Below are 12,362 nucleotides of genomic sequence, written 5' to 3'. Positions count from 1 at the left end.
GGAGAGCTGCAGATCAGTCTCCACATCTCCTCCTGGACACTCCTGAATCCCTGTCATCTGGCTTCTCTTCTTGCTAATCCAAAGAGATCACTCCTTTTAGGGTCATGAATGAACTCTCATCCCTGGAGTGAGCCATATTATTTGTGTTTATTGGCTTGTGTCACTCATTCGGTTTGGGAGGACCTTGAAGAAAGCTGAGCACAGGGCCTGCACCCATTCAGCTCCAAAATACCTTAAAATGAGCACACTCTCTGGTCTCCCTTGATGCTCTCAATGTCTCCCTCAAATAGTTACATAACTCACCAAATTCAAAGGCCGGGGCCTTAGTAGAAGGAGCATGGTTGGTGAAAAAAGCCAAGAGAAAGCTACTTTCATTTCCAGGCTTAATGTCTTAAAGGGTCAGCAAACTACGGCCAGTGAGCCAGCACAGCCCAATGGCTGGTTTTATAATACAGTTTTATTAAAATGCAGCCACACTCATTTATTTGTATATTATCCCTGGCTGTTTTCACATTGCAGTGGTGGAACTGAATATTGCAACAGAGACTATGCTGCCCACAAAAGCCTAAAATATTTACTCTCTAGCCTTTTGCGGAAAGTCAGCTCTCCTATCTCCAAGGTTAGTTTTTATGCAGTTACTTGCTAGCTTTGTATAGTAGTAGCGAGAACGTAATGCCATAAATGTCCAGAAGGGAGTCCTGTAACCTGGTCCTTCTAAGGGCTAAGACAGTGGTGGCGAACCTGTGGCACATGTGCCGAAGCCAGCTATTTGTTATCACTGAAAGCTCTGAAAGGTTCGCCAGCACTGGCCTAGGTAACACCCCTTTCATTTTAAGAATGTCTTGTACCCTCTAACACTGGACTGGATTCTGCATTCTTTAACTCCCACCTAATTTTACTTTTATGGGTGAGCTTTGTTCTTTTCTCAGGACTCTGTATATCTGAGGTCTCTTTTCCTGGCAGTGAGACATTGTGAGTTACAGTGGCTCTGGTGCCCCACAGGTGGTGCTGGTGTGGGACGTTATTTTATGATGGTGTTCTGCAAATGAAACCACGGCTTTGTTGAAGTTGTGACTTATTGTCTGCTGTCACCCAAACGGATTATCTTTTAGCAAATAAAATGTGCATATTATTGTAATATCTAATTTCTTTTTCTTAATATTTTTTCATGATTGTAAATGAAAGTTATACTTTTTAAAGAAAATTTGAAAAACACAGGTATTTAAAAGAAAAAGATGCTCTGCCCATATTTTGGGATATCTTAGTTCCATGTTTTACAAAAGTCTTTTTAAAGTTGGGATGATGAAGATACCATTGTATAAGTTCTTGTATTTTGATACTTCAAACAGTTTCCTATATTAGTAAATATTTTGGTAAAATAAATTTTAATGATTTTATGAAATCCCATGTTATACATATACTAAAGTTTGTTATTTTATCTAGTAATAAGATTAAGTCAATCTCTTATTTTTCATAATAAATAACCCCTTAGTAAACATTTATCATAAATCTCAACCTTCATTTGGGCTATTTCTTTTCAATAAGTTCCTGGAAATAAAACTAGTTGGTCAAATGTAGGAATGGTACCAGAACTCTCTATGTTTATTGCTATCTGACTTTCCTGAAAGTATGCTTATTCTCCCTTAACCCTTACTTTTTCTTTATCTCCACAGTTAGATTTTAAAAGGATATCTCACTTTAATTTACACTAATTCCAACTAGTAATACTGAACATACATTTCCATGCTGGGACCTCATTTCTAATCTGTTCTCTGTAGTATCTTCACTGTAACTTGTTCCTTGACATTTAAAGTCAAGAGTCCAGGGATTCAGGCCTGGCTGGAACATTTGCATCTGTGTGAGTGCAAAGTGGAGGTCACTTTGTGTTTCCAAGTCTCAGATTTCTTATTAGCAAAATGGGAAAATTTCAGTGTGTGTCACAGTCTTGTTATGATGATCAAGAATGTCCAGCACCACATCTGGCCTGTGTGGACCCTTGAGAACTTTGGCACAGGGATTGCAATTGTTGAGAAGAGAGCTGGGTGATCCATCTCATACCTAGAATTTCTCATGCTTTTATTTGAGTTTGAGTGTGGAATTTATTTTTACTAAGGATGCAAAAGTAACAGAAGAAAAATAAGCACATGCTCATGGCTACAGGCCATAACGAAAATTCCAACATAAAATATGATGGTGCATTATATGCTCAAGGGATATGCTAGGTTCTGCAATCAGAGATGAATGGAAGATGCAGCATAAGTGGAACCATGACTAGGGCCCTGGCTAACTTTGGATCTAAATGCAAATCTACCTGCCATTTAACCACCATGTAGCAAACAAGTTAACTAGCCTGCTGTATCTTTTCTGATGCTGTCACCTGCACAAGCTGCTGTATACTGACAGAGCTTCCATTCCTTTTCCAATAAGGGAGATTCCTGCAGTGAGGACAGGTCAGCCTGTCCTACTGCCGCCCTCTCTGTTCCTGCTCAGACATCACTGTTGGTCTCTCCCATTGAAGCTCATCATCCTATCTCTGCTTCCTTAGTGAAAAAAGCTCCTCTTCCTTTCTTCTCCAAAGCGTCACTACCGCCAAGCTATTATGTAACAGATTTTTACTTTGGGGAAATGGCAAGAGAAATTTTGGAATTTCTAAGCACATAAAACAACTTCCTCCCTGGCTGTGTTTGTATTTCATCCTTGACTTTCATGGAGGTTGACAGGAACATCCCTCTAGAGCAGAGTTCCTTAGTCTTAGCACAGTTGAATTTTTTTTTTTGAGTGGGGGCATATTTCTCTGCAGTGGAGCTGCCCTGTGCACCAAAGGATGACAGAAATCTGCCTGCCTCTGCCCATGACATGCTTGTTGCACCCCTTTCCCAAGCTGTGCTGGTGAAACATTCTTCCAGATCTTCTCAAATGTCCCTAGTTGAGAACCCCTGATGTAAGATTATCTTCTTTTATCTTTCTCTTTCTTGCATTCTTGAGTTGCCTGGTTTCTTACTTTCTCACGCAGCAAAAGACTCAAAATTCTTACTTCATTATGTAGAACAATTTAATCTCAATTCTAGATCTCATATTGGCCTCCTAGTCTGCCTTTGTGAATCTAAAGCAACTCCACTGAAATGTTTGACTAAACAAAGAAGTCACCTGTTGAACCTCTATCCTTACCAATTTACAGAACATGTGGGCTTTGAAATTATGTTTTAGTTTTCACTGCTGGGGAATGGACCCAGGGCCTTTCAACTGAGCTACATTCTGTGTGTGTATGTGTGTGTGTGTTGCTAAGTTGCTGAGATTGAGCTCAAACTAGTGAGTCTCCTGCCTTGTCCTCTTAAGGTGCTGCAGTTACAAGTGTGTGACACCACACTTTGCTGAAATTATGGCTCTTTCTTACTTTATTCTGGATCTAATTAATAATGAGAGTACTGGCTGAGAGGTTGCTAATGGCCTTTTGAGCAACTCCATGCCCTAACTGAAATGCAGATTTTGATTGGAGACTTGCTACTTTCAGGAACCTGTAAATGTCTGCAATGCATAAAATCACTCCTTTTGGAAACCTTGCCATTTCTCTTCTGAAAGGTCTGGCTGAGTTCGACATTTCTCAGCTGTAGGCCTCTGGATCTTCCTTCCGTGGGCCCTACAGCAGAAAACAGCTTCATAAGTGAGAATCCATTTCTCCGTGTACATTTCTTTATTTTGCTAACATAGTTGCAGTGGCAGGAATAATGAAAAATTTAGTCATGAACTTTGAAAGGTGCATTTTACAGTCAGCTGCTTGACAAACGGGAGAAAAGGCCAAATCAATGGTCAAAGCCGCAGGGTGCCTATTCCTTCATCCTGCTGAGCTCCGGCAGCTGGTGCAGGTCTGCACCTTCAGTTCCCTTGGGAAGACCCTGAAGTAGCTGAGTGCGTGTCAGGATCTGGGTGACATTTTCCAATTCACTTGTATTTATTACTTTCCTCAATTTCACACTTTTATTCCCACTCACAAAGCTTTCTTTTGTTATTTTTCCATTTCTTAGAAAATGAGTCTGTGCATTTTAGACCCAATCCTGCCATTTCTTCTTATACACACTTAAAAGCAATAGGCTCTGTGACAGTCCAGGCAATGCTAGGTAAGAGATGTGACACTTCAGGTGTCCTCTGTGTACCTTCCTTTACTTTGCTGAGTGGAGAGTGGGAGGAAGGTGATGCTTGTAAAGTCAGAGGATTGAGGAAAGACGGAAAGGTAATGCTTGTCGCATATTACCTTTGCAGCTTCTTAAGATTAATTATGCATGCTTTAGGTGCCAGACGCTGGGCTGAGCCCTTAATATGCAGTATTTCATTTCTCACTGTGACCCCTTATTAAGTTGGTTCTGTTATTGTTATCCTTATTGGCCAGGTAAGGAAATCGAGTCTCAAGATAACATACAGCGCTACAATGATCCACTACTCAGCAATGAAAAGGAACAAACTTTTGACCTTGCTCTGCCATGGATGGGCCTCAGAAACATGGTGCACAGTAAAAGAAAGCCAGACACAGGACACTTCTTGTTGCTTTATTTCATTTATGCAAAATGTCCACAAAATGCAAATTTATAGGCAGGAAAAAGATGGCTTGTCAGCTGTCTGGAGGTGAGGATGGGAATGCAGATGAACTGTAAGTGGCAGGAGGGGTCTCATCGAAAGAGGAGAATGTTATAGAACTGACTGATGATGATGGATACAACACTTGGCAAAGTTACTAAAAAATCAGTGATTAGTATATTCAACATGGTTGAATTTTATGATGTGTACAATAAGCCTCAGTAGAGTTAAAAAGGAAAAATGTAAGAAAAAGTGAGAAGGCAGAAGAAAGAGATGAAAGTAAAGAAAAATATGGAAAAGAAAAGAAGACAGAAAAGAGAAGAAATGTAACATAAGGAGAAAGGGTGTCTTAGGAAGGACCACATACCAAATTTGAATCCAGGCCTGGATTTCTAGAAGTACTGATCCTGGGACTTTGTAATTTTTCCTGGGCTGGCTTCTTTCCTCTTCTAGTCCCCCTTTTTTCTTTTCCTCTGTTTCTTTCTTTCTTTCTTTCTTTTTTTTTTTTTCTGGCACCAGGAATCAAACTCACTACCTTGCGCTTGCCAAGCAGGCGCTGTGCCGCTGAGCTAAATCCTCAGCCCCTTTTCCTCTGTTTCTTAAACAAGTGCAGCCTTTTGTCCACCCAGAGCCTTCTTGGTAGCTGACCCTGTGTGACAGGCCTCTGGGCCACCTGCAGGGAGACATGAGCGTCCACCCCTGTCCAGGTCATCACACTGGCCTCCTTGACTCAGTGTTTCTGAATCAGTCCCATCTGGTTTCAGCCCAGGGTTAATTTCCCAGACCTGGAGGTGTATTTAGGCTTCCCAGTTTTGTCACCTGGCAATCTCTTAAGTACGAGGTGGCCTTGTTTCCTGCCACCATCTGCCCTTGGCTACCCTACACTACCACCTGACTTCTGGGACAGGGTTGTGGCCTCAGTAGTCAGGGCTGGGGCCTCTGTGTGGCCCCTAGGGCCTCTGAGATATGGGGTTATACATTTTCTACTTTATCCCTATAGGTAACTCCCACTCCTTTTATATTATCCTTCTTCCTTCAGTAGAGACTTCCCAGACTTTCCCCCTGGATTATAGACTAATCCAGATAAATGCATGTGAGCCATGCATTTTCAAGTGAGAAGATGACTCATAAAGCCCATGAACTCTTTTAAAAGATCAGGTTTCTGTGGCTGTGGCATATTTCTCTGTTACTATCCTAAGACAGAAATGCTAAAAGAATGAATACTCTTCCAAGGATTTACAATTCCCCATTCTGTCTGCTATTCTTTAGAAATAATCATCTTATTTTGAGTGACTGGAAAATGTGACCTAAACATAGTTGAACATAAAAAGGTATTTATAGGCTTACTGATTTGGAAGTGCTGGAAACACATCTGTTTCAGGAATGGCGACCTCCAGGTGCTTGGACAATGCTTTGATGGTTGATTTCGCTCCTTGTCCTGTTTCTCTTGATGTTGCCTCCATGCAAAGACAGGAATTTCCTTACTGATTAAAAAAAGTCAGAAACTTGTTACTTTAGTAAGAGCACTTCAAAGGAGTTTCAAAATATTTAGAAGTTGAATCAGTATTTTAATATACATTTCCCTTTTCCTAGGTGGTCTCTGGGCGAATGAACTGAGAACAGAGAAGTATCTCAGGCACACTGAGTTGAACACTTAGAGAAGAAGGTCAAACGCAGACAGGCATAAATTGCTCAGGGTAATGGTGCACACCAGGCCCTATTCGTTTTGGTGATGCTTGCTTCTGACAGCTAATGTGGGCAGCAGACGCTCACAGTATTAAAGCAGGGAGGATGCGCAACCAGCTCTGACAGAGTCTGGTTTTAGTTCCTTAATCTGTGCTATCACCAAATCAGTGTGTGGGAATGAGTAAAAGATGTGTGCAGAGATGGAAGCCTGGCATGTGGAATGGAGCCCACAAGTCTGCCAGGGCTCTGGCCTCTGAGAGAGACTCCAGACGTCTCTGGAGACATGCACCCTGCCAGCCTTCAGCACTGAAGCTCAGCCTTGAAAAGGCTTCCGATGGTGCTGACGTTGTCACTGTCACACTTTCCGGTCTCATCCTCACACTGGAGAGCTTTTGCAGAAAGTGCCTGATGTCTTGAGCAGCTGTAATATTCCCCAGTGTGGCTGAACTTGTCATCTTCTGCCATGTGAGGAAGAAGTCACACTGAATACTGACAAAGGGGCGAACCGAGGAACGGGATGCCAGTGATTAAGCTATAATCATAGCACTGATTTTGACAGTGTGGATTTTTATTTTCCTCCCTGAACAATTCGTCTGCAAAGTGTATGGGTGTCCACCTGCCACATCTTCATTTGTCAAGCTCTTTCCAGGAAATTTAAAAGTGTTTGTGGTGTTTTTTTTTTTTTTGACAGTGGGCAGACCCTCATGAATTTTCAACACAGTCGGGTACAGATCTTCAATTTCATACGCTAACTTCAATGTTATTTGTCCTAGCGACAGCATTTATTTTTTCTAGTACGGATACCACATCAGGACATACTGCTGGCCACTCCTGCATGACCACAAGGTTAACTTGAGGCGAGATGAGATGAAAGAGTCTGGTTTTGTTAGCAGAAGTAATGTGTATGACGATGACAGTAATTTCCTGACAAGTACAGAGCAGTACTGCAGAATGTATCAGGAATATATTTTCAAACTAATTCTCCTCTTACAGTGCATGTTCCTAGGAGTTGGGGGAAAAGATTCTGTAGTTCTCCTTTACACCTGACCCTTTTTAAATTTTATTGGCTGCACTACAGGCTACTTCCTACAAATATACTTTCCCTAGGAAGCCTGTGCACCAATAAAAGTTAAGTTGTATTCTTTTATTTTCTGCCTGAAGGTCCATTTTAGTTACTCTAACTACAGGTTAAGGGATCTAGGGATGCTGATTTTTACTAAGGCTAAAATTAGGAAGATTTCTGCCACCAAACCTCAATATGCTGCATTTTTGCCTCTTAGCCAGATGGATCTTTCCTATGGAATGGTGTCCACTGGGGGCTGCAGATGCAGGGCCGATGGATCGGGAAAGTATCTGGTACACTCTGGTGGTGAAATGGACTATGAGTGGCTCATTTTGGACTTTGACCTATGGACCCTTTAATCATTCATATTGGTTGAATACAGGCTGTGCTGGATAGGTCTCTTTGGTACCTTGTGTTAAACACACACACACACACACACACACACACACACACCCAGAGGGTTCACAAATTCATTGGTCCCAGCCTCCCTGTCTTAGCTACTGGAATTTGGCCTGTTTTCAAGTAGGGCCAGAAGTTGGAAACACCTGTGACGAAAATGTGTCCTTAAAAAAATGAAAAGGAAAAGACTTGGCTTCCTTTTCCTGGTCCTTGGAGAGGGAGAGCATGTGAGTCTGCTGACTAAGCAGGTGGTCTTGGCCTTGGCTTGGTGTCTTGCTGCCAGCAGAGCTGGGGGTGAGGAGAGCCAGAAGTACAGCGCAGCTGCTGCCGCACATGAGATGTGCTTTGAGGCCTCAGAACCAAAGGGAAATTGCTGTACATAGCCTGTCAGCATGCTAAGCTTTATACTGTTTAACATCCTGTGCTAAAAGGGTGTTCTTTGAAGCTATAACCTTTTAAAATTAATAGTGCTGTCCCCAAGCAGCAATCGTTTTCTTAGAAATGTCACTCTTCACCTTTATTTAAATGATACTGCACTTTTTAACAATAAAAGGTACAAAGCTATGAAAGAAACAAAAAACAGAAGAAAGGAAATTTTCAAAAGAAATGACAAGCTTAAAAATAGAATTCCTCATGGAGGCAAAAGCTTTTGCAGGACTCTGGGGAAGGTGTGATTGGGAAGAAGGTGAATTTCTGGGGGGAACTACCCATAGAGCAGCGATGGTGAATCTTTTAAAGCTTTCAATGATACAAACATTCCATGGTGGTGTGCATGCCACAGATTTGCCACTGGTGCCATAGCGCATTGCCATAGGCACAGGTTGCCCAGGGCTCCTGGGCAGAATTTACACCTGGATCAAGCCATGCCTGTGTGACCATCTGTCACCAAGGAACTGGGACAGCACACCAAAGGGCCGAAGAAGGAATTCCACTGTTCTCAGCATTCCTGCTTGGTGTCTGTCTCAGGGGCATGCGTGCCTCAGAGTTGGGCGAGACTTGCTTCTCTGTGAAGATCTCAGCTGAATTCATTAGTTCACTCTACAACTGGTGAGTGAGAGTTCAGAACTGAAAGACGGACGTGAGTCAGGAGAGTATTAAAGCTGCATTCTTTTTATTTTCTACCAAAATATCATGAAATATTGATCAGCTACTACTCACTCAGTGTCTTCAGCCCTTAGCTGTAACTGTAGAACTACCGGCTATTGGTTCTTTCTGGCATCAGTGTGGAGCTAAAGATCCGTCTTGTCTTAGGAAGGAACGAAAATAGGTCTGTGCAAGATCAAGCTCAGACTTGACATGACCCCTTGATCTGACTAACTGTTCTCTTTTGTAGTAGGTGAACAACAGAGATGGCATGTGGGACACCAAGATTTGGCCCTCCTTCCTTTTTTCCTTTTGGATGTTCTTGATATAGAGAGCAAGGAACATTTCATACTTTTGCTGCTTAAGAAAATATCATCTCCTGGTGTTAGAATGACCCCAGTACTGAGTGGCAAGGCTCTCAGGGAGAGTTTATGGCATCTTCCTCCAGTTAGGAAAGACTTCTACATACCAGTGAACTATTAACTCCTCTCTTGGCCCAGTGTCTCTGAGGTGGAAGGAACACTCAAAAACCACATCTATGAACCTTCAAAAAATACATTGCAAATGGAAAATGTCATTGATGAATCTAGTTCTTTTGCATCTTAATCTTATGCTTCTTGTCTGTCTTCAAACTGTATGTCTCTATCTCCTAGCAGTTGTGAATAGAGTGCTTTTATTCCAACCTATCTGCTTGGGCAGGCATTGTTCTCTAATCAGCCTGAATTTTGTCTTTGTTCATTGGCAGTTAACACCTTTTTCCTTTAACTTTTCTTAGAATAGAGAGCCCTTGTTATTTACTTAAGATATATCTTGGTCCACTCAGACTATGATAACAAAATACCATAGACTGGATGAATTAAACAGCAAAATTTGCTCAGTTTTACAGGTTAAAACCCAAAGATCAAAGCTCCAGCATATTTAGTTCTGGTGAGGGCCTCCTTTCTGGTTTATAGAGGGTGATTTCTTTTTTTTTTTTTCCAGTACCAGGAATTGAACTCACACCCTCGCACTTGCCAGGCAGGCGCTGTGCCGCTGAGCTAAATCCCCAGCCCCTGTAGAGGGTGATTTCTGTCTGTATCTTCACATGGCAGAAGGAATGAGGTGTGCCTCTTGGCCTTCTTTTATGAGAGATTAATTCCATTCAGGTAACTCCATCCCCATAACCAAGTCACCTCCCAAAGTCCAGCCTTCTAATACCACAATACTGGCAGGCAAAGATTTATTTTTATTAATTCAAAGTTTTTGTTTATTGGAACACATGTGCAGTATAAAATGATTATACTTCGTTTGGTGAGTTGGCATGCATGCACACACACATCTTAATTCTTTTTTTAATCCCTGTCTCTCTCCTCCTTCATCCTCCCTCCATCTTTTACCCCTTTCCTATTTGAGAAAGATCTGTTTTTCCTACTTACCTTTTATTTTGCTCTTTATTTATATTTTAGGGCTTTTTATATAAGAGAAACCATGGAATATTTAAGCTTGTTATGTTTGATTTATTTCACTTAGCATTCTGGTCTCATGTTGTGTCCAATGAGATCCTACAAGTAACTTAAGTTTATCTTTATTTATCTTTATTCCAATTCTGTTTTATTCCTTTAACTTTTTTAGAGCAAAAGTCTTAAACTTTATTGAAGTCTAGTTTATCAATTTTATGATGCTTTTGACATAGCTAAAACCATTCTTCCTAACCCAAACTCACTAAGACTTCCCCTTATGTTTTCTTCTAGAAATTTTATGCTTTTCACCTTATAAAGTTTATAGCATTAATGTTACGCTTATTTTGAGAAATTTGTGTATACGGTGTGAGGTTTGGAGGTCGAAGTGCTTCAGCATCATTTGTTGTAAACATGATGCTTTCTCCACTGAGCTCATTTTGTATCTTTATTGAAAATCAATTGTCTCTATATGTGTGGACTTGTTTTTATATTCTACTTTTTGTTACTGTGGTATTTGCTCACCTTTAGCTAATACTATACTGTCTTACTTGCAAGAGCTTTAGTATAAGACTTGAAGTCAGTTAATTTATTCAATTTCATTGCTTTTCAAAGACCTGTGACCTTTGTGTGAAGCATAGTCCTGAAAGCTTGAAGGAACTTCTGCAAGTCCCTGGGATGCTCTCTCTGTGCAGCTCTCTCTCCTGCTGTCTTCTGAGCTCTAACTGTGTCTGTCTCCCAAGACTCTCAGCTTTGTTCCTCAACTCAGTGAGCATAGCAGCCTCCAATAGATTTCCTTGAAACTCTGTCAAGGCAGGATGCTGTCCTGATGTCTAGAGTTTTGTTTATATACTGTGTTTGATTTTTGATTTGGCATAGGGGTTGAGGAAAAGTTGCTACTCTAAAAAGTGAAGGCTACAAACATGGTTATTTTTATACATAATCTACCACAGGAGGTATCAGAAAAATTGGAGCTCTTAATCTCATGTTTTTCTATGTTGACTTTAGTCATTTATGTTAATATCCAAAATGCCATTTGGAAATAGTCTTCAGTGGTTTGGCCTAGCAGGGACTGTTTCAAAACAGAACCAAATGCAGTTGTTCTAATTTGCATGTAGTTAGTGGAAGCACAGTGTTTGGAAACTTGTGGGCATATGGTGAGTTCTGATACAGCAGGCATAACAGGATATAGTTCCTAAAGATGCTGCTGGTTAAGGCCAGTTAGTCCTAAAAACAGAAAGAGACAGTATTGTCTGCTCTGTTTGGGAAACTGCAAGTAGTTCAGCAAGAAGAAGAGAATTGTATATGGCAGGGAGGAGGAAAGAGAGATGAAGGACAGAGGACTGTTGTGAAAAAGTAAGGTTGGATCAGGGGCTGGGGATTTAGCTCAGCGGCACAGCATCTGCCTGGCAAGTGCAAGATCATGAGTTCGATTCCTGGTACTGGAAAAAAAACAAAAACAAAACAAAACAAAACAAAAAAGTAAGGTTGGAGAACAGTGGGTGGTCTGGACACTGTAATTTTGCACTCAGTGCTCTGAGATTTGGATTACACTGAGCACAATGGAAAGTCTGATGAATTTTAAGGGTTTAGTAATAGGTACACTATAAAATATTGCCAGACAGTGCTTGGAAGGGGTTTGGGTGTAATTATGACATATGCAGGAGATTCCCTAGGAAGGTGTGGAGTGATCATGCTGAGGATGGGGGGAAGATTCACAAGCCCTGGTTATGAGGTTGGAGAAAAGCAAAGTTCAAGAACTATGTAAGAGGTAGAATCAGTGGGACTCTGCACCTAGATAAACATATTTGAGTTGAAGGAGATGGGAAGTGGAGGCAAGAATGATTTCTGGTTTTCTGACTCAAGTAAATGGGCAAAATTACACCTACTGAACAAAGGAATAAGCGTGTGTGTATAGTAGTAGAACTTTGATGTGATAAGTTGCTCCAAGACATTTCTGAGTCAGTCAGGCCTGTTTCAGTTGGCTGGCCATAAACCTAATTCATATCGTCATAAGAAAAAAAAAAATAGAAATGCATCATCTCTCATAACTGAAAAATCCAGAATAGGTCAGCTTCAGACACAGCTGTATTCAGTGTTCCAGTGATTTGTAAGGTATTTACCAA

The sequence above is a fragment of the Chinchilla lanigera genome, unplaced genomic scaffold (genome assembly GCF_000276665.1).
Source record: "Chinchilla lanigera isolate Chin_1 unplaced genomic scaffold, ChiLan1.0 scaffold00030, whole genome shotgun sequence".
In the NCBI taxonomy this organism is placed as follows: Eukaryota; Metazoa; Chordata; class Mammalia; order Rodentia; family Chinchillidae; genus Chinchilla; species Chinchilla lanigera.
This window is presented reverse-complemented; position numbering follows the sequence as displayed.